This window comes from Rhinopithecus bieti, unplaced genomic scaffold (genome assembly GCF_001698545.2).
Source record: "Rhinopithecus bieti isolate Rb0 unplaced genomic scaffold, ASM169854v2 scaffold_19685, whole genome shotgun sequence".
Lineage (NCBI taxonomy): Eukaryota > Metazoa > Chordata > Mammalia > Primates > Cercopithecidae > Rhinopithecus > Rhinopithecus bieti.
Window position 1 is genome coordinate 614,660 of NW_016809568.1, and position 24,281 is coordinate 638,940.

At 48.5% G+C, this 24,281-nt stretch overlaps 1 protein-coding gene across 1 annotated transcript in view; it reads left to right on the top strand.

Annotated features, from left to right (window-relative positions):
- The first annotated feature begins 733 nt into the window (after nucleotides 1-733).
- The window catches only part of CLCN4 (Cl-/H+ antiporter 4), an 83,041-nt gene continuing 59,493 nt past the window's right edge, over nucleotides 734-24,281 (top strand). The window contains exons 1-2 of the mRNA XM_017889729.1: nucleotides 734-998; nucleotides 2,187-2,450. The gene's annotated coding sequence lies outside the window, so the exon portion shown is untranslated. The remainder of the gene's footprint in view (nucleotides 999-2,186; nucleotides 2,451-24,281) is intronic.

Genomic DNA, 24,281 nt, shown 5'->3' on the forward strand with positions numbered 1-24,281 from the left:
GATACTTTAGTGAATTCATTTCCGAATAATTTTTTCTATGTTCGTAAAGGTATGTGTGTAGATATAACTATACTACGCCTACATAGAAACAATGGATCACTCAGCACATAATGCTTTGAAGCTTGCATTTTTTTCCATTTAATCCACTGCCAATGTCTTTTTACATCCGTGTGTACCATCATATTGGTTTTAATTCTTCCCCTGCACAGATGTCTTATAATTTAAAACATCCCGTTTTTGGAGATTTAACTTGCTACCAGTGCTTTGAGATCATAAATAATATTGCAGCAAACTTTCCCCAGTCAGGGGTTTGCACATCATTCTTCCCTTCCAACCCCCACTCCCCACCCCCCAGGACAAATTCTTGGACATCAAGTTGCTGGAGCACATGATACCAACAGCTGTGGGACCCGGAGTAATTGGTGAAACTGTATTTGTAAGGCATTGGGTAGGAAAAAATGCTAAACAGACCACCAGAAGACTGCTCAATTTACATTCCCATGGGTGGTATTGGTTTTTGCTTTTTTTGGTTTTGTTTTCTAATTCTTGGCTAAAATGAACACAGAGCAAGGCTGTCTGCACCGTGCTACCATCCTCTTAAGGCTGCAGGGCATTTTATATACCCACCACCTCCCATTGATTCTGGAAACTCCGGCCACAGAATTCCGTGCAGCCCAGCCCCTGAGGGTGGGGCGTCCTGTCTCCCGGACGCCGGGTTTTCTCTGGACACGAATGCCCCGGGGGTAGGAGGCGAATGACACTGGCACGGCGGGGCTCCGGAGCCAAGAGGTGACCAGGCTGGCTGGGCAGGGCTGAGTGGCTGGGCCGAGCACGTGATGCTCCCAGCCGGCCTCCGGGGCCCTCTGGGCTGAAATCGACATTTGCCTCTGGCAGGAAAATGAGCTTGTCAGTTTCTGCCTCCATTAGACCCTCAACCCAAAGGAGCAGGAGATTTCGGTAGCGTTTTAACTTTATATCTCAGAATCTGAAAGTGGAAGGTAAGCTGCTTATATCACTCAGGAAAACAAATTTGAGAGGAGTGACCTAGTAAACTACACTGCGACTTTGTTGATTTTTAAAATCTGGTGTTGAAAATAATTGATCGCTGTGAGAGTCAAGGGCTGTATTTATCTCCAAATTAGAGATTAACCTTCTGAACAGAAATTTGGTTAATTTGGAGGGAATGATGGTATAAGGGCCAGGGTTAAATATAGAAGGACACGAAAGCTGCTGGAATAAATTGCAAGTAAACTTAACTCTAACCTGCTTGTAAAACAATCTATTTCATGTCTCTTTCAGGGCTGTGAGCAAAGGGAATGTTATAATTGTGATTTTTAACTCAAGTGAAAGTAAATGAATCTATTTGCAATTGGAATACAAATAAAAGCAGTCTTTGCTTTTGTCCTTTTACATTTCAAAAATGCTTGTGTATTTTGGCAAAATAAAAGTTTATATGTGCACTGCTTAAGTTTGAAATATGCTATTTCAAATTTACAAAATTATCACAGTTGTAATTTTCTAAAGTCTTTCTAGGCAAGGCTGTTTCAGTTGTGAATGAGAAATGTTGACATTGTACATATTTTCTGTGATAGTAAAATGACTCACTTCTTCAGAATGTGATAAAAATTAGAAAATGTGAAATAATGAGTTATTGTGAATTAACTCAAGTCTGAGAGATTAAATGCCTTGCCAGAAGATGTAAGAAAACAGAGACACAAATACAGCCATGCTCACGTAATAGTGCTTTATTTTAAATCATCACATATTTAAGTAAGTAGAAATACGTGGTGTCACCATTTTTTTCCTTTGGCAAATACAAATTAATATTGGAATGCAGCTATTCAGACTAATCAAAGCATTATTCATCCGTGCAATTAGTATAATGTTCCATAATGAATTGCTTTGAACTAAAGTGTTTGGTATAATAGTCGATATACGACTTGAAACACAGAAACTCTATACAAAGTATGTCCATGCTATATTTTGTGTCATTATGATTTGCACAAAATGTTTATTTCTCCACTGCATTTGATAAATACTAGTTTTAAAATAAAACATGAAATTGTATTTCCTTTCACTGTAATCCCCTTATTGCTAATTCTTTCGAAATCCTATTACACGCTTGGAGCCTGTGATAATTTGGATTTCTCCTCCTGTGTGTTGTTTTTCATAATTCTTCGCGAAAGGTCAGGCAAGCTGCACACATCAAGCGAAACGGCCTGAGGGGCGGCCAGCGCGAGGGTTTCTGGCCATCACCCCTCACCTCCCGTGACTTCCAGGGTCTTTCCCCCACCCCGCGCACACCGCCCTGCCTCGCCCGGAAGGCGTCACGTGGCAGCGTGGGGCCCGCCTCCTGGTGATGTCACGGCGCTCGCAGCCGTCGCGCTGAAGAAAGGATGCTCGAGGATGCTGTCCAGGTGGGCGGCCGCGGGTGCGATGCGGCACTGCAGGTAAGGGGCGCGCGGCGCCTGGATGCCCTCCCCGGCGCCCCCGGCAGCGCGGTCGCTTCAGGTGGAGCCCGGCCTGCGGGCCTGCAGCCCGGCTGCGCCCCCAGAAACCCAAAGTGGGGCCTCTGGCTGCTGCGGCGCCTGCTGCCCACAGCTGCCTGCTGCAGCTGCATGCACCCGGCGGGGGATGGCCCGTGGCAGGCCCACGCGTGAATTGTGTCTTGGCACGTCCGCCCGGAGAAAGTGGGCAGGGGCCAGACAGAAAGACAGGGGGAGGGGAAAAAACCCTTCTGGCGGGGAACAAAATCTGAAGTGACCACACTGCATGCATTCTAAGTAGAGAGAGGGGCTTTTAAGAGGTAACTATCAAGTGTTTGCCTAGTGTCATTCTGCTTCTTAAATAATGACATGTTTACTAATTACAGGCCTTTGTCCTCAGTAATTAGCCTCATTTCTTTCAAAGCAAAAGCGGGCTGGGGAATGGAAACTTCTTGGTTAGCAATTTAAGAGCCAGATGTTCAATCTAAATTGCTTTGCATTATTTTGCAAGGTTCCAGCATTTACAGGGCATACGTCAGAAATGTATTTTTTTTTTCCTTCCAGGTGTTTTAAGTAGATTAAAAAAGAACAGTATCCAATAAAATAAAAATAAATTGCAGCTTCCAAAGATAACATGTGAGTGTAAGAGACAGCTACATCTCTAAGAATCAAATGATCTTAAGCAGAGAGTGGGAGTGGAGATAACACCAAAACCTAACAATTCCCCGAGTTCTTTTTAATTCTCTCGCTGATAATTCGCTTACTGAATGGAGGGGCTTGATGACTCAGCGACAGATGGAGGGGGGTCAGGTGACTTCAGTTCTAGCATGACAGTGGGTGGGGGATTTTAATGGACTCTTTCTAGAGCGTTTACATTCCTTTCTCGGGGTCAGGAAGAAACTATAGCAGGACGTGTGTGTGTGGGCACCCTGGGGGAGAATGTGGCATTTTTTTCCCCCTCTAAAACCTGACCCTTCTGGAAGGTTTGTTGTCACTAAACTGTATTGGAACTCACATCATGAATGATTTGACCAACCAGCAACGTTGGGGGGCCTGTAAAGCAATGCTATTTCCATCAATAATTGAAGGAGGCATTTCTTTCAGAATTTGGGACACCCAGATGTGTTGCTGCAGTAATTTAGTAACTTGTTTGTTGCCATTTTCTTCCTTTGGTTCAGTTTGGTTACACAAATTAAGATCCCTGGGTTCCTGCCCTCTCTTCTCCCCCAGCTCAACCCTAGATAGAGCAAAGCAGATGATAGAGGTGGATCTAATAGAGACCTAGATTCCACTTTTGGCATTGTGACTGTGCAGGCTTGGACATGTCATTTTGTGTATTTGGGTCTCGGCTATCTTGTCCTCAAAGTAACAAAGGGATTTAGGTCAGGGTGTCTCAACCTTGGCACTACTGGCATTTGGGGCCAGATAACTCCTTGTGGTGATGCTGTCCTGTGCATTGTAGGATGTTTAGCAGAATCTCTGACCTCCACCTACTGGATGCTACTAGCACCTCCTCCCTCAGCCCCCAGTTGTGACAATCAAAAATGTTGCCAGACATTGCCAAATGTCCCCTGAGGGCTCCCTTGCCCCCTGTTGAGAACCACTCATTGGGATGATCTCAAAATGTTCTTTGGGCTCCAATAATTCATTTTCTTATGATTGGTTTGATGCCAAGCCCTTGATCAGAAATCTGATTCCCTTTCTTAATATCGTATATATTGGAAAACACAATGTGAAGGCGTTTTTATGTTGTGAATTTCCAGAAATAGCTTCTGTGAAAAGGGGAGGAGCTGTTTGTATGCCATTTGTAGCTGGGAGGCTAGCTTGGCGGAAAGGAGAGTGTTAGGGAAACAGCAAAAATCAGAGCACTAGATGAATGTGTGTTGAAACCTGCCGGGGCTTCGTGCTCAGCAGACCTGGGGCACGTCCCTGGACATACTCACTCTAACCCTGGGTTAGACCTAACAGCTGGGAGTCCATTTCCTTGTCTGCAAAAATGAGAATAACAGTGTCCACTCGGAGGTGTTGTGAGGAAGAAACGACACGACGTCTGGTGCTGGTGCGGGATGTGGTGAGGACGAGAGGGTTGGTAATGTCTATGCAGCTAGGAGGAGGCAAACACAAACTGCCTGCACCACCAGCGACACGGACACTCGCTTAGGGCAGACATGGTCGCATGCTTTAAGCTTCAGTCCAGGACTTGCATCTAAAGATCTGGCTTTGACACTTAGGAGGGTGACCATGGCTGCATCACTTCACCTCACAGAGCTGCTGTTGGATCTGTAAAGTGGGGCCAGCTGTACTTGCTGACTCTGCTTCCTTGGCTGTTGGGGAGGGACGGACGGAAGCGAGAGGGTCTGCAGACTGGGAAACTCCCGAGAGACAGGAAGCAGGGATGGCAACAGCGTAGGAAGGCGGGGACATGTTTACTCTGTGTGTGTGTGTGTGTGTGTGTGTGTGTGTGTGTGTGTGTGTGTGGCAGGGGGGCGGGGCTTAGAATGGCCAGAAAACATTTCCTTGTGCCCCAGGCTTGGGACTTTGATGTGTCCCTCCCCTGCGTTCCCTTGCCATCAGCTTGCTCTCTCTCTCTCTGTCTCTTCTTTCCTGGCACCATGAAAATGGTCTCCTGGGGGAGGTAGAAAAGCCCTGGTCGGGGAGGTTGGCCTTCGGTGAGGAAGACCCACTGTGCAGAGGGCTGGGGTGAGAGCAGCTGGCTCCATCCACTCCCCATGCCACTGTCCTCACAGGCTTCAGTCCACGGTCATCCCAGGGCAGGCCTGTCACGCTCCTGTGTGCCTCTGGTGGGCTTGGTGCTCTGTGTGAGCCATCTGGCCTTGTCTCTTCAACAAGGCAATATCATGAAAGAAAATTTTGAAAAGGGAGATGGGGTATTCTCCATCAAATGAGACTTAGGAGACGGAATAGCCAAATATCACTGTGGCCCTCGATTGGATTCGGCCCGAACAAACGTGTAACAGGCATTTTGGGGACGTGTAACAGGCATTTTGGGGACGCTTTGATGTGACTGGCTATTAGGTGACACTAGGAGACTGCTGCTGCTTTGATTAGATGTGACAGTCTGTGATGTGGTTGGCAGCCCCTCAGACAGACGCAGTGATCCCCGCCCCTGGCAGCTGCAACTTGGCATCACCCTCTCCCCTGAGGTTTGAGCTGGACCAAGTAATGAACTTCCAATGAGTATGTCTAGCAGGGGGCCGGGGGGGGGCGGGTGGCATTTCCACCATGAGGGTGTAAAGGAGCTTCCACCTGGGATGTATTTTCTCTCTTGGGTTGCTTACACTGAAGCTGCCATGTCGTGATCAGCCCTACAGAAGGGTCCATTTGCCGTGGTGAGGACCTGAGGTCCATTCCAACAGCCCGAGAAGAACTGAGGCCTGCTGATGGTGTGAGGGTGTGAGTGGGCTTGGAGGCAGACCCTTCAGGCCCAGCTGGGTCTTTTTTTGTTTTTTTTTGAGACAGAATCTCGGTCTGTTGCCCAAGCTGCAGTGCAGTGGTGGTGATCTCGCCTCACTGCAACCTCTGCCTCTTGGGTTGGAGCGATTGTCATGCCTCAGTCTCCCCAGTAGCTAGGAATGCAGGGACACACCACCATGGCTGGCTAATTTTTGTGTTTTTAGTAGAGATGGGATTTTGCCATGTTGGATCTGGTCTTGAACTCCTGACCTCAGGTGATCTGCCTGCCTTGGCCTCCCAAAGTGCTGGGATTACAGGCATGAGCTACTACACCCAGCCCCAGTTGAGTCTTGAGATGCTTGCAGCCCTTTGAGACACCTTGAGCTGAGGCACCAGCTAAGCCACTCCAGGGTTCTTGACACAGAAACAGTGACATGAGACATGTTTGTGTCCTGCTGCTATGCTTTGGGGTAATTTGTTAGGCAGCAATAGATAGCTAATACATGTGTTTATGTAGAAAAGTATTATTTTTTAGAGATGTCTACTAAAGTGTTTAGAGATAAAGTGTCATGGTGGCAATAATTTACTTTTTTTCTTTTTTTAATTTTTTTTTGAGATCTCTTTAATGTATGACTTAATAGGAGACAGATGAATTCTCATACTTGGTTCTACATTCAATCTGTTTCAATATCGCATGTCATGTAGCCTCTGGAAAATTCCATTGTATGCTCATGAGAGAATGAACTTAGAAAAAGGCAAATGACAATGTCAGAATATTGTGAAATGTTTTTGACATCATGGAGTCCCTTAAAGGGTCTTGGGGAGCCCAAGGAGTCCCCAGACCACACTTTGAAAACCAGGCTTCAAGATCAATAATTGACTTATAAATGGTTCAGTTAAATGAAGAGAGAGAAAGAGATAAAGCAGATAGAGCCAGATGTGAACAACTGTTCAGTCTGATTGGTGTTATTCATTCTGGATGATGTTCTGTGTAATTGAAAATGTTCATAATAAAAAGTTAAGAAAAAAGAAAAGAAATGTAGACCCTTAGACACGTTGGGGATTCTGATTGAATAGGTCTGGGGGTGAAGCCCAGGGCTTAACCTGTGCTCCAAGTGCCGCCATCACATGGGCCAGAGCTCACCGGCACTTTGCCCCAGAAGTCCTCACCTTATCTGCCTCCTCTCCACCTGTCAGCCTTGCAGTAGCAGACTAAAGGGGTTTAGTGTGATGACGCATCTATTCTACCAACCTGGGGGAAGAGGTGTGTGGGAACAGTCCCCCCTCCTATCCCTTCCCCTATACACACTTTCTCTTGGTAACAAGACCGTTGTTTAACCACATTTTCAGTGGGTGGCTTTTTTATGTGCAGGAATGGTTTTTTTTTTTTTTTTTTTTTGAGATGGAATCTCTCTTTGTCACCCAGGCTGGAGTGCAGTGGCTCGATCTCGGCTCACTGCAACCTCCACTTCCCAGGTTCAAGTGATGCTCTTGCCTCAGCCTCCCTGTAGCTGGGATTACAGGCACGCACCACCACGCCTGGCTAATTTTTGTATTTTTAGTAGAGACGGGTTTCACCATGTTATCCAGGCTGGTCTCGAACTCCTGACCTCAGGTGATCTGCCCGCCTCGGCCTCCCAAAGTGCTGGGATTATAGGCTTGAGCCACCGCTCCCAGCCCCTTGATTACTTCTTCATTCAGCAAATATTCCTTGGGTCTGTGCGTCTAGGCCAGGGTTTCTCAACCTTGACACTATGGACGTTAGGGTCCAGATGATTCAATTTTATGGAGGGCTATTCTGGGCAATGTAGGGTGTTGAGCAGCATCCCTGGCCACCATCCACTAGATGCCAGTAGCACCCCCTCTCCCAGTTGTAATAACCAAAAATGTCTCTAGACGTTGCCAGATGTCTGCTGTGGGACAGACAGTATTGCCCCCAGTTGAGTCCTACAAGTCTAGGCAGTGGGATACATGGTGGGACCAAATGGACAAGGTTCCCACCCTCACGGGACTGATTCGAGCTGAGGGAAGAGGAAATAGCTGTTGGACAGGCTGTGTGTTGACTGAAAGGATGGACAGCAAAGGATGCACAGCAATGGACTCCAAACGCTGGTTAAGGAGGGCACGAAGGCCTCTCTGAGGGAGTCGCACTTAAGCAGAGATCCGAATGGAGAGAGAGCCTCTTGAGCATGGTGGGCTGAGTGCTCATGGCTGAGGGAACAGCCAGTGCAAAGGCCCTGAGGCAGGGCAGGACAGGAAGCGTTTGCAGATAGCAGGGAAATCAGCATGTGCAAAGAAGAGCGACCCAGAGAGCAGGGATGGGGAAAGGTACTCAGAGGGTCGCAGGGGGCAGGCCATCCTGGAACTGGCAGTCGTGGTGTCAACCCTGGATTGTCCTCAGTGTAATGGAAAGCCACTGGATGCTCCTGTTTTGGGAAGTGACATGTTGAGACTGGGTTAAAAGGACTGGCTGCTGTCAGGAGCAGTGTCAGAGGTGGGTGAGAGAGAAAGCAGGGCGGCCAGCAAGGAGGCTAGGAGGTGAGAATGGAGGCCAGATGGGGAGTGGCCAGGGTGACCAGGTGAGTTGGACTGAGCAGCTAACCTCTTTAGCAGCAATGTTGTCGTAGGTGCCAGAGTGGGCCCTTGGTGATCAAAGAAGCCTGGCGTAGGAGGGTCACATGGTAGCATGTAACTACAGGGCAGGACGTGGAGGCTGCACACGTGTCCTCATGCACCCAGCTCAGTCGCATCATCACCTTTGATGGGCGGTGGCTCCCAGGGACAGCAGAGGAAATGGCCATGCACATTCCCACATGACACCTGAAAAGCTCTCTTTCCAGCTTCTTGTGGCTGAAGTCTCCCGAGCTGTCAGGCCACCGGTGGCTCCGGTGATTCTGGCTACACAGCTTGCTTGCTGTCCTCGGGCCCAGCACATTTGTTCTTGCCACTGAGTCTCTAAATTGGCTGTTCTCGGTGGCTGGAGGGTCAAACCCCACACCTGTTCCCTTGTTGCCTTCTCCAAGTGGCCCTCATTGCTCTGCACTGCCTGTTGCGTGCACTCGTGTGGGATGCAGTGACCTGCAGTCGGGGGTTCACAGAAGCCCCTGCCTGCTGGCTTGCCATCTTCACACTGTTCTTGAGAGGGTCCTGCCCTGCCCCAGGGCCTTTGCACTGGCTGTTCCCTCAGCCCTGAGCACTCAGCCTCCTCGTATTCAACAGAGAGCCTGCTGTTGCCTGGGTTGAAGGTAGATGTGAGGCCGGAGCCTTCCTCACAGAAGGGACTTGAAACCCTCTTGAAGCTGCAGAAGAGGAGAGTCCTGGAAGGCTGGGGTCAGGCCCTTGACCTGACCTGAGGACGACACATGGGAACAGCAGGGTCACGAAGGAGAGGCTGCAGGTAGGCATTCCCCCTGAGGATAGTTTTCCGCTCTTCCCATCTGCGGCAGTTGGGGCACCCAGGATGGGTCTGGGGTTTGCTGATGTAAGAGCCACCCTGACACCGTGTTTCCTTGTCGGGGAGGCTGCTCCTGGCCCTGGGTGCTGGGCCTATGGCTCCTCTCTGTGGCTGCTGCCCCACTGGGCCTTGCCTGCAGTTTTGCGATGCTTCCTGATGGCCTGACTGTGTCTTCCTACCTCTTGGCTCTTTGCTTCCCTTCTGGGTTGATTTGGCTAAATGTGAAAGTTATTTTTCGCCCTCCACTCTAACCCTTGGAGGCGCTGGTTGGGTGAAGAGGCCTTTGTGGTTAGCAGATAGGAGGCCCAACCGCCACCATGACAGCTGGGAGATTGTTCCTCTTAGCTTAGTCACGCCATGCACCAGCTCCCCTTTTACCCCAAACATGGGAATTGGCTCAAATGTCAGCCCCTGTGTTGGTCAGAGTGGCCTGCCTGTCTTCACTATGGCGTCCCAGGACACCAGGAACAGCACATGAACGCTGTTTTGGGTGCCTTCCAGCATTTAGCCTTTACACACTTGCTAGTCATGAGTGGCTCCTGAAATTTTCTTTTATCCATGGAGGGGTGTGAACCTTGGCTAAGCACAAGATAGGTTGTTGTGGAGAAAACCTGTCAGAAAATGGTGAAGGGAAGGCCAGGCCGTGGAGGTGCCAGAAGAGCGAGGGATTTCCCATCTGCACTGTCTTCAGCAGCTGTGATGGCTTGAACTGTGTCCCCACCAAATTCAGAGATTGAAGTCCTAACTTTCAGTACTTCAAGATGTGACCTTATTTGGAGATAGGGCCTTTACAGAGGTCATCAGGGTGAAATGAAGGCATCAGCAGCGTACATCCCTCCGTCTCAGACTTCTGGCCTCCGGAACTGGGAGAAAACCCTCTTCTGTTATCTGAGCCACCCAGTCCGTGACACTTGGTTACGGCAGCCCTAGCAAACATGTGCAGCAGCATTTTTTGTGGGTGTGTGAGAGGGCAACCCAGGGGCCTTTCATCAAGCTATTCTCACATGGTTTAGGAGAAACGTGGCCCCCAGTGCCCTCTCCATGGAGGCACGTGGCTCTGGGTCCTGAGGTGGCAGAGGCCTGCCTGCTGTTGTGGAGAAAGGCCCCTGGACCTGGGCTGGATCCAGCTGCCCCCTCACTTGTATGTGAGACTTAACCTCTGTGCCGCAGTTTGCTTCTTTGTAACTTACCTGTAACGTGGGTCTGAGGGAGGCAGTACTTCATACACGGGGGTAGTGCTTAGAATGAAGCCAGGTACACTGAGCCCTGTACAAAGGCGTTGTGACTATTATTATGGGAAGAAGTCTCTGGGGAAATTCCAAACCCTTGGCTCTTGGTACCAGCAACACAAACACCTCACGGCCCAGCCCTCCTGCCCCTGAGATGGGGATGTGAGAACACTGAGGCCATTGTGTCATCCGAGGCCACATGTGGTTGGGCTCATCCTGTTTCCAACACGTGGGCTGGGTTTCAACATGGAACGAACGACTGCATGGCCCTGGGTCCATAGGAACCCTGCCATGGTCACACACCAGCTGCCCAGTCCTATGGAAGCCAGACTGTGGTTGAAGAAACACAGAGAGTGCTGGGGGCAGGGCCAGGGGCCGGGGAGGAAGTGGGAGGAGGAAAAAGGAAGTGTCTCTGCTGGCTTGAGGCAGAATTTTGAAACAGGCACAGTTTCTTTCTGAGCATCCTTTTGCTCTGAGCTTCCCCCTGTTTGAACCTCCTTGGTCGTGTGGCCCTCCACCCCTCACTGGGGGCCACCACCTGGCTCCCGTCACTGTCAGTGCCTTCCTGTCTTCTCCCCTCTGGCGTTTGGAGGGTTAGCTGGAAGGGGTGGAATGAGTCCTGGCCGCCTCATCATCCTAAAGGTGTCCGCATTTTAAAAGCAGGACTCAAAATGATTACAGATGAAATGGAAATTCCTGGGGTTTCAGGCAAGGTGGAATAAGGCAGTGAAAAGCTTTGGTATTGGAGCCAGCCTCCAAGATGGGCCTCGACCATCCTACCTCTGGGTGTTCACGCTCATGTGTGGTCCCCTCCCATATGGAACCATTCAGGGCTGACCTGTGTCACCAATAGGATACCGTGGAAGCGACAGTGTGTGACTTCCAAAGCTAGGTCATTAGAGACCGTCCTGGTTCTCTTGGACCACCCCCTCTGGAGAAAGCCAACTGCCATGTCATGGGGACATTCAAGCCATCCTGTGGGGATGTCGGCGAGCAAGTTGGTTGCAATGTGAGGGAGCCCCCGTCCAGCTTTCAGGTGACAGCAACCCGGCCTGACATCTTGATCACAACCTCCTGAGAGACGCTGAGCTAGAAAGACCCAGCCACACTGCTCCCCACTTCCTGACACATAGAAACTGTGTGAATGGTCAGTGTAAATGGTAATTAGTGATGCAGCATCAGATAACTGATATGACTGGTAAGGGTCCAAAGCTTTCCTGGAGGGGAGGCCCAGTGCTGGTCTCTCCTTGGGTTAACTTCCCAGGCTCTGGCCATAGCTGCCTTTGTTTTGCCCCTTCTGAAGCTCCAGTTTTCTCTGATCGTTCCATAGTTGTTCATGGTATTTTCTCTCTCTTTCATTCCTGGGTTGGAGAGGAGAGGAGAGGAGAGGAGCTTCATGCAAAGTTTAGGTCTATTGATGATAAAAGTTAGGGCATATTGAGGATGAGTTTGGGTATATAGATTTTTAGTAAATGGGCAACGGCCTGTATTTCATGAAAATGTATGTCCCGTGTATCTCTTTATAGCCTGGAGACTTCAGTAAAATATTCCCCAAATGCCAATGGGGTTTGGCTAGGCGTTACTTTGGGCTCTCGGCGTTCACAGATGCAGGAGGTCATTTTTGACGCGAGCAGCCTCCTTTCCTCCAGCACCAGAGAAACATGCCGCAGCCTGTAATGCAGCGTGGAGCGCATGCCCTCTGCCCGCTGCACAGGGGATTTGCCGACTCCAGCGCCTTTGCTTCGTCAGGGCTTTCAGACTTCTGACCTCATTTATTTCAGTGGGAGGTCATTTTTGCAAGAGAGGATGCAATGGGTGTTTGAAAAGAGAAAGTATTTCACAGGCACTTCAAAGAAGTGTTGCAAGCATGCCAATGAGAAACCTCACTTTTGTAAAGTGAAGCAGTGAGATTTAATTTCAGCTGATGGCTTGTTTGGATTGCCTTTGGTCAACTTTTAATTGAAATCCATGTGCAGAAAAGTACATAAAGCGTAAGCGTGCAGCTTGATGAATTGTCACAAGGTGAACACACCTGGGTAACAGTGCCCAGATCCAGAAATGGAACATGACCAGCTCCCAGAAGCCACCCTCATGTCCACTTCCAAGGGTAACTGCTATCCTGAGTAACACTACCGGTTCCTTCCGCTTGTTTGGAACTTGATAGGGATGGAATCACGGATCCCTTTGTGTCTGCTTTTCTTTGTGTCTTTCTTTTACTTGCCATTACGCTTGCGAGCTTCATTCTTATTATGGGATAGACTGGTACCTCTTTCCTCCTCATAGCCCTATATAGCCTAATAACTTTCTTTGTATGTAAAGTGTCTCTTTTCTCTCACTGCTTTTAAGAGATCCTCTTTTTCACTTGTTTAACAATTCGATTATGCTATGCCTTAGTGTAGTTTTCTTTTTTCTGTGTGTGCTTGGGGTTTGTTGAGCTTCTTCTATCTATGGGATTATATAGTCTAATAGCTTAAATCTTTGTGTAAACAAGATTTCCTATATTGAATGTTCTGGTCAGTGTATCTACATTTATTTCAGAGAAACTTCTTGAAACTCTGAGAATGGGACCTGACAGTCTGGGTTTCCCCAGCCTCCCTGGTAATGCTGATGCACGTTCAAGCTGGAGAACCATTGGTTTAGACAGTGATAAACCACCAGGGTTCTGTCAGGAAGCCTAGGACAGGCCATTTTAGTGCTCATGTTGTCCCCTAATTGCCAGAAGCCTCAGCACAGCTTGGACCCTTTTGTTAGGGGACTGATCTTTGTCGGCAATCAATAAAGTATATTAGGGAGTTTTCTGAAAATTTTTTTTTTCTTTTTTTTGAGACAGAGTCTCACTGTGTCACCCAGGCTGGAGTGCAGTGGTGCGATCTCGGCTCACTGCAACCTCTGCCTCCTGGGTTCAAGAGATTCTCTTGCCTCAGCCTCCGGAGTAGCTGCTGGGATTACAGGTGCCCACCACCATGACTGGCTAATTTTTGTATTTTTAGTAGAGACGGGGTTTTACCATGTTGGCAGGCTGGTCTCAAACTCCTGATTATAGGTAATCCACCCACCTCAGCCTCCCAAAGTGCTGGGGTTACAGGCATGAGCCACCGTGGCCAGCCCTGAATTCTTAAACGAAGGGAAAGTTTTATTTTGCCCAACTAGTACAGCTTACCACTTTATGTTTTTTATGGATTGAGTTTTTGATGTTATTTCTAATAACTCTTTGCCTAGCCCTAGGTTTTGCGCATTTGTGTAGGAGGGTTAAAGATCACTCACACGGGTTTACACAGGCAAGGGCATAACTGGCTGAAGAAATATAAAATGCCATGTGATGCTGCTTTCGTTTGGGTCCTTGCAGAAGTGGAACCTGAAATGAGGTTTCTGGTACAAGTTGACTTGGGAGGGGAGTGGGGAAGTGAGACTAGGAAAGGAAGGCAGCCATTAGGGCTGGGCTGTTAATGTCACCCAATGGACGACTGGAGCTTAATTCCACACTTGGAAACTCTAGGAAATGGTGCTCGCGGTGTCACGGGTCCCCAAGATCACCGCTGGGTGGTCCGGTGATTTCCTAGGAGGGCTCATAAAGCTTGACACATGTCATATGCATGGCTATGATTTAGTACAGCGAGAGGACACAGAGAAAAATCAACAAAGGGAAAAAGGCTTATGGGGCAAAGTCTGGAGAAAAGCAGGCACGTGCCTCCAAGAGTCCTCTCTCAGCGGAGTCACACAGAACATGCCTACTCCTGCCCATGGTGAGTTGACACAACATGTGTGAAATGTCCACCAGGGAAGCTCCTTAGAGACTCAGCGCCTGGGATTTTTATTGGGGGCTGCTCAAATAGGCATCCTCTGCCTAGCACACATCAAAATTCCAGACTCCCAGAGAGAAAGCAGGCATTCAGCATAGATCACAGTATTTGGACAAAGAATTTAGGCACAGTGAGCCACTCTTACCAGCTCTGGGAATGGTGGGAACCCTCCCAAAATACAAATTCCCAGATGCCAGCCAAGGGCCAACCTTGCAAACAGGACTTCCTAAGGAAAGCAGTCTCAGGTCTGCTATATTACGTGTTTTCTGCACAGGTACAAAGCACATGCCTTGAAATAATCTCATTTAAGGGACAAGGGAGTGGAACATTTGAAGATGTCTGCTTTTCTCCAGACTTTGCCCCCCAAGCCTTTTCCCTCGAGAGTCAGTTCTTGAGAGTCATCGATTAATACCTACTCCCAATAATGCACTTCAGGCATGCCACGTGAGCAGAGCCACCTTCTGTGGGTCTCAAAACAATGACAGTGACCTCAGACTAAGCGATATGGTTAGAAATTAGCTAGAGCTGGCCGGGCGCAGTGGCTCACGCCTGTAATCCCAGCACTTTGGGAGGCCGAGGCGGGCGGATCACAAGGTCAGGAGATCGAGACCACGGTGAGACCCCATCTCTACTAAAAACACAAAAAACTAGCCGGGCGTGGTGGCGGGCGCCTGTAGTCCCAGCTACTCAGGAGGCTGAGGCAGGAGAATGGCATAAACCCGGGAGGCGAAGCTTGCAGTGAGCCGAGATCGCGCCACTGCACTCCAGCCTGGGCGACAGAGCGAGACTCTGTCTCAAAAAAAAAAAAAAAAAAAAAAAAGAAATTAGCTAGAGCTTACTGGAAGGTTTTGAGTGATATGAGTGGGGTGCTGGCAGCATCAGATACAGTAGTTATTCTAGAAATTGGATGGGGACAACAGAGCCATGTGTATAGGGTAGTTCACGTGCCTGGGGGCGTGTGGCACTATTGTAACTGAATGAAGAGGTTAAGGCTTCCCTCTAACCTCCTTAGGTAGATGTCTCCTTCCTGTGTCTGCTCATTGGAGGAATGGGAAAGTGTGTGTGTGTGTGTGTGTGTGTGTGTGTGTGAGAGAGAGAGAGAGTATGTGTGCGTGTGTGTGTGTGTATGTGAGCATTGTGGGGGCAGAAAATCCTGGTACATTTGCTGTATTTTAAACTTCCATTTCTAATCTTTCAGTTCTGAGCAGCGTGAATAGGCAGATAAACAAATGTTTGCTATAGCCTCAAACATTCATGCCAGAACATTTTTTCCCTCCTTCCACACAAGTAAATTAAGAGAACAGTGCTCTGTTGTATAATTTGAAGATGGCTATTTGCGTTGGATTGCATTTCTTAAGCATGTTTATGTTATTTGAGGAGCAGGAGACTGGCTGGCCTGGCCGCCCCCGGAGGAGGCGCTTGTGGGGAAGCTTTGAAGCTGGAGCAGGAAGGAGTGAAATGACACAGTCTGATGATGATCACGGTAATGCAGGCCTTGCAGCCTGGCGACATTCTTCAAAGGCAACTAACTGCAAGACTGCCCTCTTCCCCTCCCTTCTCAGACATCTCCAAGACCCTGCCAGCCGCCAGATGAAACCAAGCTTCCTAGAGCCTCATGTGGTGGTCTCAGGCATCGCTTGGGAGTGCCTTAGAAATTCGGAGTCTCAAATGCAGTCTTGGGCCACACCCCAGCTCTCCAGGATCAGAATCTGCCTAAGGGATGCATGGCTCTTCCAGGCCGGAGTCAGATCTCATCCGAGGCCGCACGTTGGCAGCACCTGGGGAGCTTTTAAAAATGCTGATGCCAGGGCGCTGCCCCAGGGACCCCGGTTTAATGACTCTGGGCGGGTGCTGCTCCTTGGGCTTTCTGAATGCTCCCGCGTGGTTTTGCTGCGCACCCTGGGCTGGGAATCGTGGGGCTCCCTGGCAGTACCTTTCTGGAATTCTTCTTCCCCAGCCTCCCAGGCACGTGACTGCTTAATCTCCTCCCTCTGTGGCTCTTTCTCTGTCCTCTGCTCCTGGCTCCCCGATTTCTGAAGTCAGCCCAGTCTCTTTTCTTTCTTTGTTACCTCCTCGCCATTCTCCAAAGTGCCTCTGCGGGGGCGGGAGCTTGTGAGAAATTCGAGCCTCAGCCTTGCCCCAGACCTGCTGAATCAGCACCTGCAGTTTAACCAGAAGCCCAGGGGATGCGCATGTGCATTGTCATATGAGAAGCGCTGGTCTAGGTGACGTAAGCTGGGAAAGAAACCCAGGCAATCTGCTGGAATGTAGGGAGCCTGAGCTCAGGAACTGGAAGGCGTCTGTCTGGGTCTCTGGCTTGTTTGTTCTCTAGCTGTCTCAACCTGCCACTGTGGTCATGTGGGGCTAGATCATTCTTCTCTGTGGGGACTGTCCTGTGCATTTAGGACGTTGAGCAGCATCTCTGGCCTCTACCCACTTCATGCCATAGCAATCCCCCTCCCCAGAGGTGACAACCAAGAATGTCTCCAGGCATTGTCAAGCGTTCCCTGGGGGAAGAATGGTCTCCAGGGGACACTTTGGTGTCTGCCTCTGGCCTCATTCCCTCCCACCATAGACCCTTGGTAGGGTTGGTGGCTCCAAGTTAGCCACTGCCCTGGAAAGAGAGACTTCCTTTCTCCTCCTCGTCCATTTGTGCGGCCCTGCATGGGTCCCATGCTCATCCCCATAGCCAGTCATGGTGCCTGGTAGTTGGAGCACTGTCATTGGCCAGATTGGGTTGTGTTCCACACCCGGGACCAGGGGCCAGCTTTGTTAGCAATTGAAGAAGACTGGGCGAGTTCTGAGGGAGGCACAAATGGCTACTTTGGACCACTCTAGCACCACTTTACGGACCCAAGTCCTCCGCTGAGCTTTCACCCAATAACAAGCTCATTTAGCAAATATCTGTTGTGTGGCAATGAACAGCTGGGCCCTGTTCCAGGGCAGGCATTTTATAAACAATCTTCAGGACCATCCTAGGAGGGTGGTCTTGTTAGCCCATTTTACAGGTGAGCAGACTGCAGCTCAGCAGGGCTGGTGACACCCATGGCAACCTGCGGAGCCCAGTTGCTCCCTAATTCCCCCCACCCTGTGCCCTGCTGTCAGCCCTTCCTGTCACCCCCTTGAGTTCTTCCTACCCTCCAGGCTGCCCTACACTGCCATATAGCTGAACAAATTGTAAAAGGAACACCGTGTCATCATGCCTCTGCTCAAGTCAGGAAAGACTGTTGCTGCTGTCATCTTTTGTCCCCTGCCCAGTCCCCTCTCCTCCCTGCCCCTCAAAATACTCTCCTGACTTCTATTGTGTTTACATTTCTACTTTTCTTTGTAGATTTACCAATGAATTCTGGTTCCTGAGCTTTGTAATTTACTTCTGCCCGTTTTTGAACATGATGTAAACGGGATCACACAGTGTATTTGGATGCATCCGGATTCTTTTGCTCTGTATTCTGTGTTTAAGAGTTACTCATTGCAAGCATACCTTGGGAAGTGCTTGAGTCAAAGGGTAGGTAGATGAGAAGCCATTGAAGGTGACAGAGGAACGGCTATGGGTCAGAGAGGGAATTACCTTGGCATTACTTGGGCAGAGCTGGAGCGGTGGGCTAGGCAGTTAGGAGGTTGCGGTGACCTGGGTAGGAGCTCCAGCTAAGGGTCTGAAGGCCACGGGGAGGATGGCAGGTGAGGACTGGTAGGCTTGGGAGAGTTGTACTGCCTTCTCTTTCTGATGAGGTAGGAGTTACAGGTTGGAGGAGATGGAAAAAGGGGGAAACATTCCTCACACAGGCTTGTTGGACCAGCAGGAGCTGAACCAGCAGTCATCTTGGGCTGCAGTGAAATCCCCTCTGAGACTAGGGGCCCCCAGCACCAAGGAGCTGGCAGCCAGCAGCCAGCAGCCACTGAGCCCAGCACCTCTCGTAATCCACAAGGTTGGAAGAAAAGCAACTCGGTAAAGGCTGCTCATGATGAGTCCTTGGAGCTCCTGGAAAATCTGTAAGAAATGAAGATTTCGAGATGTTTATTTTTAGCTGCCATCTGACCATGGCCTGTCTCTGAACTTGATGTTCTTGGGCCTTCTCCTCTGGCTGTGTGTTCTAGAATTTCTCTTGTGTTCTATGCTTTTCATGGTGTCATGTGAACACTACAGGTAATTGTGATGATCTTGAACATTTTGTTAGTGCTGTGGTATGATCATATTTTTATTCATGAGCCAAGGCACCTGGAATCTTGAAGCGTTCAGATCACTAATTACTTGGAGAAACTTTTCTGATTGTAGGATCTCACAGAAACCCCTCTCTCTCTCTCCCTGCCCCCGCCCCGTGTGTGTGTGTGTGTGTGTGTGTGTGTGTGTGTGTGTGTGTCTAATAGGAACTCATTTTTATTTTCCCAAAGCTTTAAGGTTGAGATGTTGACAGTGACATCCTTTAGTTGCATTGTTGGGTTTCTGGAAACTCATTCCTTCCCTTAAATAATCCTAAGGGGAATGACTGTGTACACTTATCTTTATATTTTACTTGTCCCCATGGGTCACAATGATTTATTTGCTGGGTTTTGTTGGGAGGTGAGGGCCGCAAATGTGCTGGTAGCTCTGGTGACTCAGCAGCCTGGCAGGTAGCAGATGCCCAGTAAACACCCATGGTGCAAAGCAGGGGCCGGCAAAGCACAGCCTGCAGGCCAGATCCAGCCCGTTCCTGTTTTTGTAAATAAAGTGTTATCGGCAGGCAACCACATCCCTTCATTTCCATATTGTCTGTGGCTGCTCTGCTCTACAATGGCACAGTCCAGTAATCGCAATGGAGACTATATGGCCCGCAAAGCTGAAAAGATTTCCCATCTGGCCCTTTCTGGGAAAGATTTGCAAACCCCTATCAGTTAAGTTACTATGAGGAAACAGGAAGGAGCAAGGGGCAGGAACAGCTTGTGGGAGAGGCTCATGGGAGCCAGAGGTGGTTTTAGTAGCAGTTTCTACCCTGCCCACGCTGGCAGGGGACCCTGCCGGGACTCGCCTCTAGGGTGGCCTTCCTTGCTGGTTGGAGACTTAATCTTTTAATCTGAGTTATGACTTTCCGTTCCATCTGTCCAAGTCATCTGGGGATTAGGTAATAGAGCAAGCTGGCAAATAATCTGACATGGTCTGATTTGGGAGGGGAATACCGGCATAAACATTGGCAGGTTCTGTGGCACCTGGCCACTGCCGGGCAGAGGACAGAGGGAACAGGTGGAAAGGCTTCAACCACATTGTTTTTTGGGCGGTGTAAATACTGATGGCAGCACGAAGCGTAATGGCTCCAAATGGGAAATCAGCCAGGTGTCAGCCGCAGTAGAATGGATAACTACATTGGGGCTGATTCCTCAGTCAAATACTGTGGAACAGGAGTCGGCCAAGTTCGTGATCCTGTGGGCCAACTCCAGCTCACCGCCTGCTTTCGAACAGCTTATGAGCTAAGAATGGTTTTGCATTTTATATGGTTGAGAAAAGCCAAAAAAATATTTTGCAACACACGAAGATGATATAGAATTCATATTTCAGTGTCTGTGAATAAAGTTTTATTGAAACATAGCACCAGGCATTAATGTGTCTATGGTCTCTGGCTGCTTTCCAATGACAACGGTGGAGGTGAGTAGTCTTGACAGAGACTACATGGCCCCGAAAGCTTCAAATATTTACTCTCTGGCCCTTAACAGAAAAAGTTTGGTGGCCCCTGTTACAGGGCGAAGACAATGAACAGATAGTTACACTGAACAACATGGGTAGATCTTGCAACATAATATAGAATGAAAGAAGCTGGAAAAAAAGATTTCATTTCTTTAAAGTTCAGAAGCGCCGGGTGCGGTGGCTCAAGCCTGTAATCCCAGCACTTTGGGAGGCCGAGACGGGCGGATCACGAGGTCAGGAGATCGAGACCATCCTGGCTAACATGGTGAAACCCCGTCTCTACTAAAAAATAAAAAAAAAAAAACTAGCCGGGCGAGGTGGCGGGCGCCTGTAGTCCCAGCTACTCGGGAGGCTGAGGCAGGAGAATGGCGTAAATCCAGGAGGCGGAGCTTGCAGTGAGCTGAGATCCGGCCACTGCGCTCCAGCCTGGGCGACAGAGCAAGACTCCGTCTCAACAACAACAAAAAAATAAATAAAATAAAATAAAGTTCAGAAGCAGGCAACAGTATTCTATAGTGTGAGGGTCGGGATAGTGGTTACCCTTAGGGGTGGGTCAGGGACTAGTGGGGGCTTGAAGTGGTGTCTAGGGGCTGGTCATGTTTCGTCCCTTGATCTGAGCACTCCATACATGGGTGAGTTCCCTTTGTGAAAATGTGTGGAGTTGTTCATTTATGATTTTTGCATTTTACGAATAGATGTTTACTTCAATAAAAAGCTTACTCAAGAAAAGTGATTTCAGTCTGGCAGCTCCTCAGAAGGTTAAACAGAGTTCCCATCTGACCTAGCAATCCACTCCTGGGCATATACCCAAGAGAAATGAAAACATATGTCCATGCAAAGACTTGTACACAGATGTTCCTAACAGCCTTATTCATAATAGCCCAAAAGTAGAAACAACCCAAATGGCGGTCAGCTGATGAGTGGATAAACAAAATGTGATACAGCCACACAATGGAATCTTATTCAGCAATAAATAAAAAGGGGTGAAGCACTGATACGCACCACAGCCTGGATGAACCTTGAAAGCGTTATGCTTGGTGGAAGAAGCCAGATGTAAGAGGCTACATACTGCATGATTCCACTTATATGAAGTGTCCAGAATAGGCAAACCCATAGGATGGAAAGTACATTAGTGGCTACCTAGGCTGGGAGAAGGAAGTGATTGCTAATGGGTAGGGGGTCACTTTTAGGGGGATGAAAATGTTCTGGAATTGGATAGTGGTGATGATTGGATAGCCTTGTGAATTTCCTGAAAACCACTGAATTGTACACTTTAAAAGAGTACATTTTATGGTATGTGAATTACCTCTTTGAAAATGCTGTAAGAAAAAAAAATGCTGTAAGAGATTGCTGCTACAGACCTGTGTGTATCTGTACACGTCAGTAGGAAAAGGTCTCAAGGTAACAGGCACCTCGTCCATGCTTCCTGCTACTCCTCCCAATGCAGATATCTTGAAAGTTGACAGACAGGGGGAATGCCTGACTTCCTCCAGGTAATCCAGACCCTTCCCCGAGATCCAAGCCAGTTGAGTAGCACAGAGCAGTTTCTAGAATGTAGCTGCCATGGGCATGTTAATTTTACTACTTTTGTTTACTAAAACTGCAGTTCTCAGGAAAACAGGGTAAACTAAAATATCCTAGATAACTTGCTTCCTGGACTTTTCCTGTGATTATACCTGCCTTCACCCCCATTTTCCTGATGTCTATTTTCCTTTGGTCTGATGGGAGAGGAATGGGAATCTTTTTAGTAGCCACTGGGGCCCATTTTCATAGCTGAGCCTGGGCTCGCCACTCCTTGCTTTTTCCTCCAAGACTTCATTGCTTCACAGCCAAAGAAATGGAGTAGTAAAAGACAAACACACAAACAAAAAACAACAACAACAAAACAAAACAAATTAAAAAAGACTTCACTGCTTACCTGTAGGTTGCTTTTTATATATAGTTCTTAATCTCTTCTGAATTGAACTTCTTGGTCCCCACTTCTAGGTGTTAAGGGCCATAATGGTTGCAAATATTGTGATAACTTTTGAGAGGATCCCTTTTGAGGGTGTGAGATGACCACCGGAGTTTTCATTTTGCTGACACTGAAGAGTGTATTTCTTAGGATTTTCTGCTCTGTAATGACAGATAATCACAGCTGGCAGTGAAGATAACTCTGAACTTTCTGTAAAGTCCCAGGCCTAAACATTATCTGTGGCAGAGACAAATAGTTTTAATTAATGACAAAATGTTTGCTTGTCCCTGCAAGGGCGAAAGGGGCTGGTGCTAAGTTTCATTCCCTGTGCCACGTACTGGGGTGAAGGGGCAGGGGAGGGAGCATCCCAGGGTCCTGGCTTTCAAGAGAGGGGCAGTGAGGGTCAGCTGTGGTCACACACCCAGACTTGGGAGTCATACCAGTCTTTTGGTTAGTGGTCTTGCCACTTTTAATAGAGGTATTTCAGATTTGAAAGAAAACAGTCTAAACAGTCTCCTCAAAATAAATGCTTTGAGGAGGTTTTAGGAAAAGGTATTTCAAATGTCAGACATAGATTCATGTTTTAATGGCCTCACTGATTCTTGGTGAGTGGAAGCCCACAGAAAGTCCTCCAGAAACTCAGTTGGACCACCACAATCTCCCTGAGCAGAACTGGAGTCCATCGGGTCCCCTCTCTCAGCTACAGACAGCAGAGGAGTGAGCAGATCAACTTCAGAAATGAGGTGACATGCAGGGGGGTAAGGAAGGGGTGTTTCCATGAAACATGATTTTCATTTTAACAAACATTTATGAAGCACTAACCACATGCCAGGCACAAATTGCTTTACAAATGTCAGCTCATTCCGTCTTCTTCACAGCACCCTGAGGCAGGTAGTGCTGCAATTCCTACTTCATAGATGGGGGAGATTGAGGCACAGTAAGAAAGGTCCAGCAACTTGCTTAAGGTCACACGGGTAGTAAGCGGCAGACGTGATATCTGAACCCACACAGTGCCGTTCTGGAGTCTGTGTTTTAACCAGTATGCGTGTGATGCTGCCTCTCTTGTGATGAACATCTGAATATAGAGGGACAAAGTAAAATATTGAAGATCCAACTATCTCATACTGCCATTTTGTTTTAAAATAAATCTACGAAGAAAACATCCCAACAGGTTCTGGAAGTTATCAAGGGCATGATGACGGGTAATCCTTATTTTTTTCTTGATACTTTTCTGTATTTGTCAAGAAGTTTTGTAAGTTGGGTGGTTGGTTGTGTGTTTTTAAAAAGTAGCCACAATAATACCTCTGATTTCTGAATGCTCATCTGGAACTTTGCCATTTCCTCATCAAGAGGTGGAGTCTACTTCCTCTCCCCTTGAACCTGGGTGGGATTTTGTGACTGCCTCAATGAAGAGCAAGTGACAAAAGGGATGGTACCTGACTTCTGAGGCTGGGCCACGCAAGGTGATACCGCTTCTGCATGGTCTCTCTCTCTTAACACACTTGCTTTGGGGCCCAGAGCCTCAGGATAAGAAATACTGCCACCCGGCCAGGCACAATGGCTCACGCCTGTAATCCTAGCACTTTGGGATGCCAAGGCGGGCGGATCACCTGAGGTCGGGAGTTCGAGACCAGCCTGACCAACATGGAAAACCCCGTCTCTACTAAAAATACAAAAATAGCTGGGCGGGGTGGCGCATGCCTGTAATCCCAGCTACTTGGGAGACTGAGGCAGGAGAATAACTTGAACCTGGGAGGCAGAGGTTGCAGTGAGCCGAGATCACGCCGTTGCACTCCAGCCTGGGCAACAAGAGTGAAACTCCATCTCAAAAAATAAAAAAGAAAGAAAGAAAGAAAGAAAGAAAAAAAGGAAATACTGCCATCCAAAGTCACAGCTGAAGAGACCACATGGGGATGCCACATGGAAAGAGAGAGAGGCCTGGGAACCCCAGCTGTTTTAGTCTCCAGCTGTTGAGTCTCTTGGCCCAGGCACCAGATGTGTGAGTGAACAAGCCTTCAGATGATGCCAGCCCCAACCCCTGTCTGACTAAGACCTTGTGAAAGACCCTGGGTGAGGATGGTCTTGGTTAGTCCAATGAGACCCCAGTACCAGGATAGATAAAGATATGATGGGCTGCGTGCATTGGCTCACACCTGTAATCCCAGCATTTTGGGAGGTTGAGGTAGGAAGATTGTTTGAGCCCAGGAGTTTGAGACCAGCCTGAGCAACATAGCGAGACCCTGTCTCTACAAATAATAAAAAAAATTAGCCGGTGTAGTGGCATGCATCTG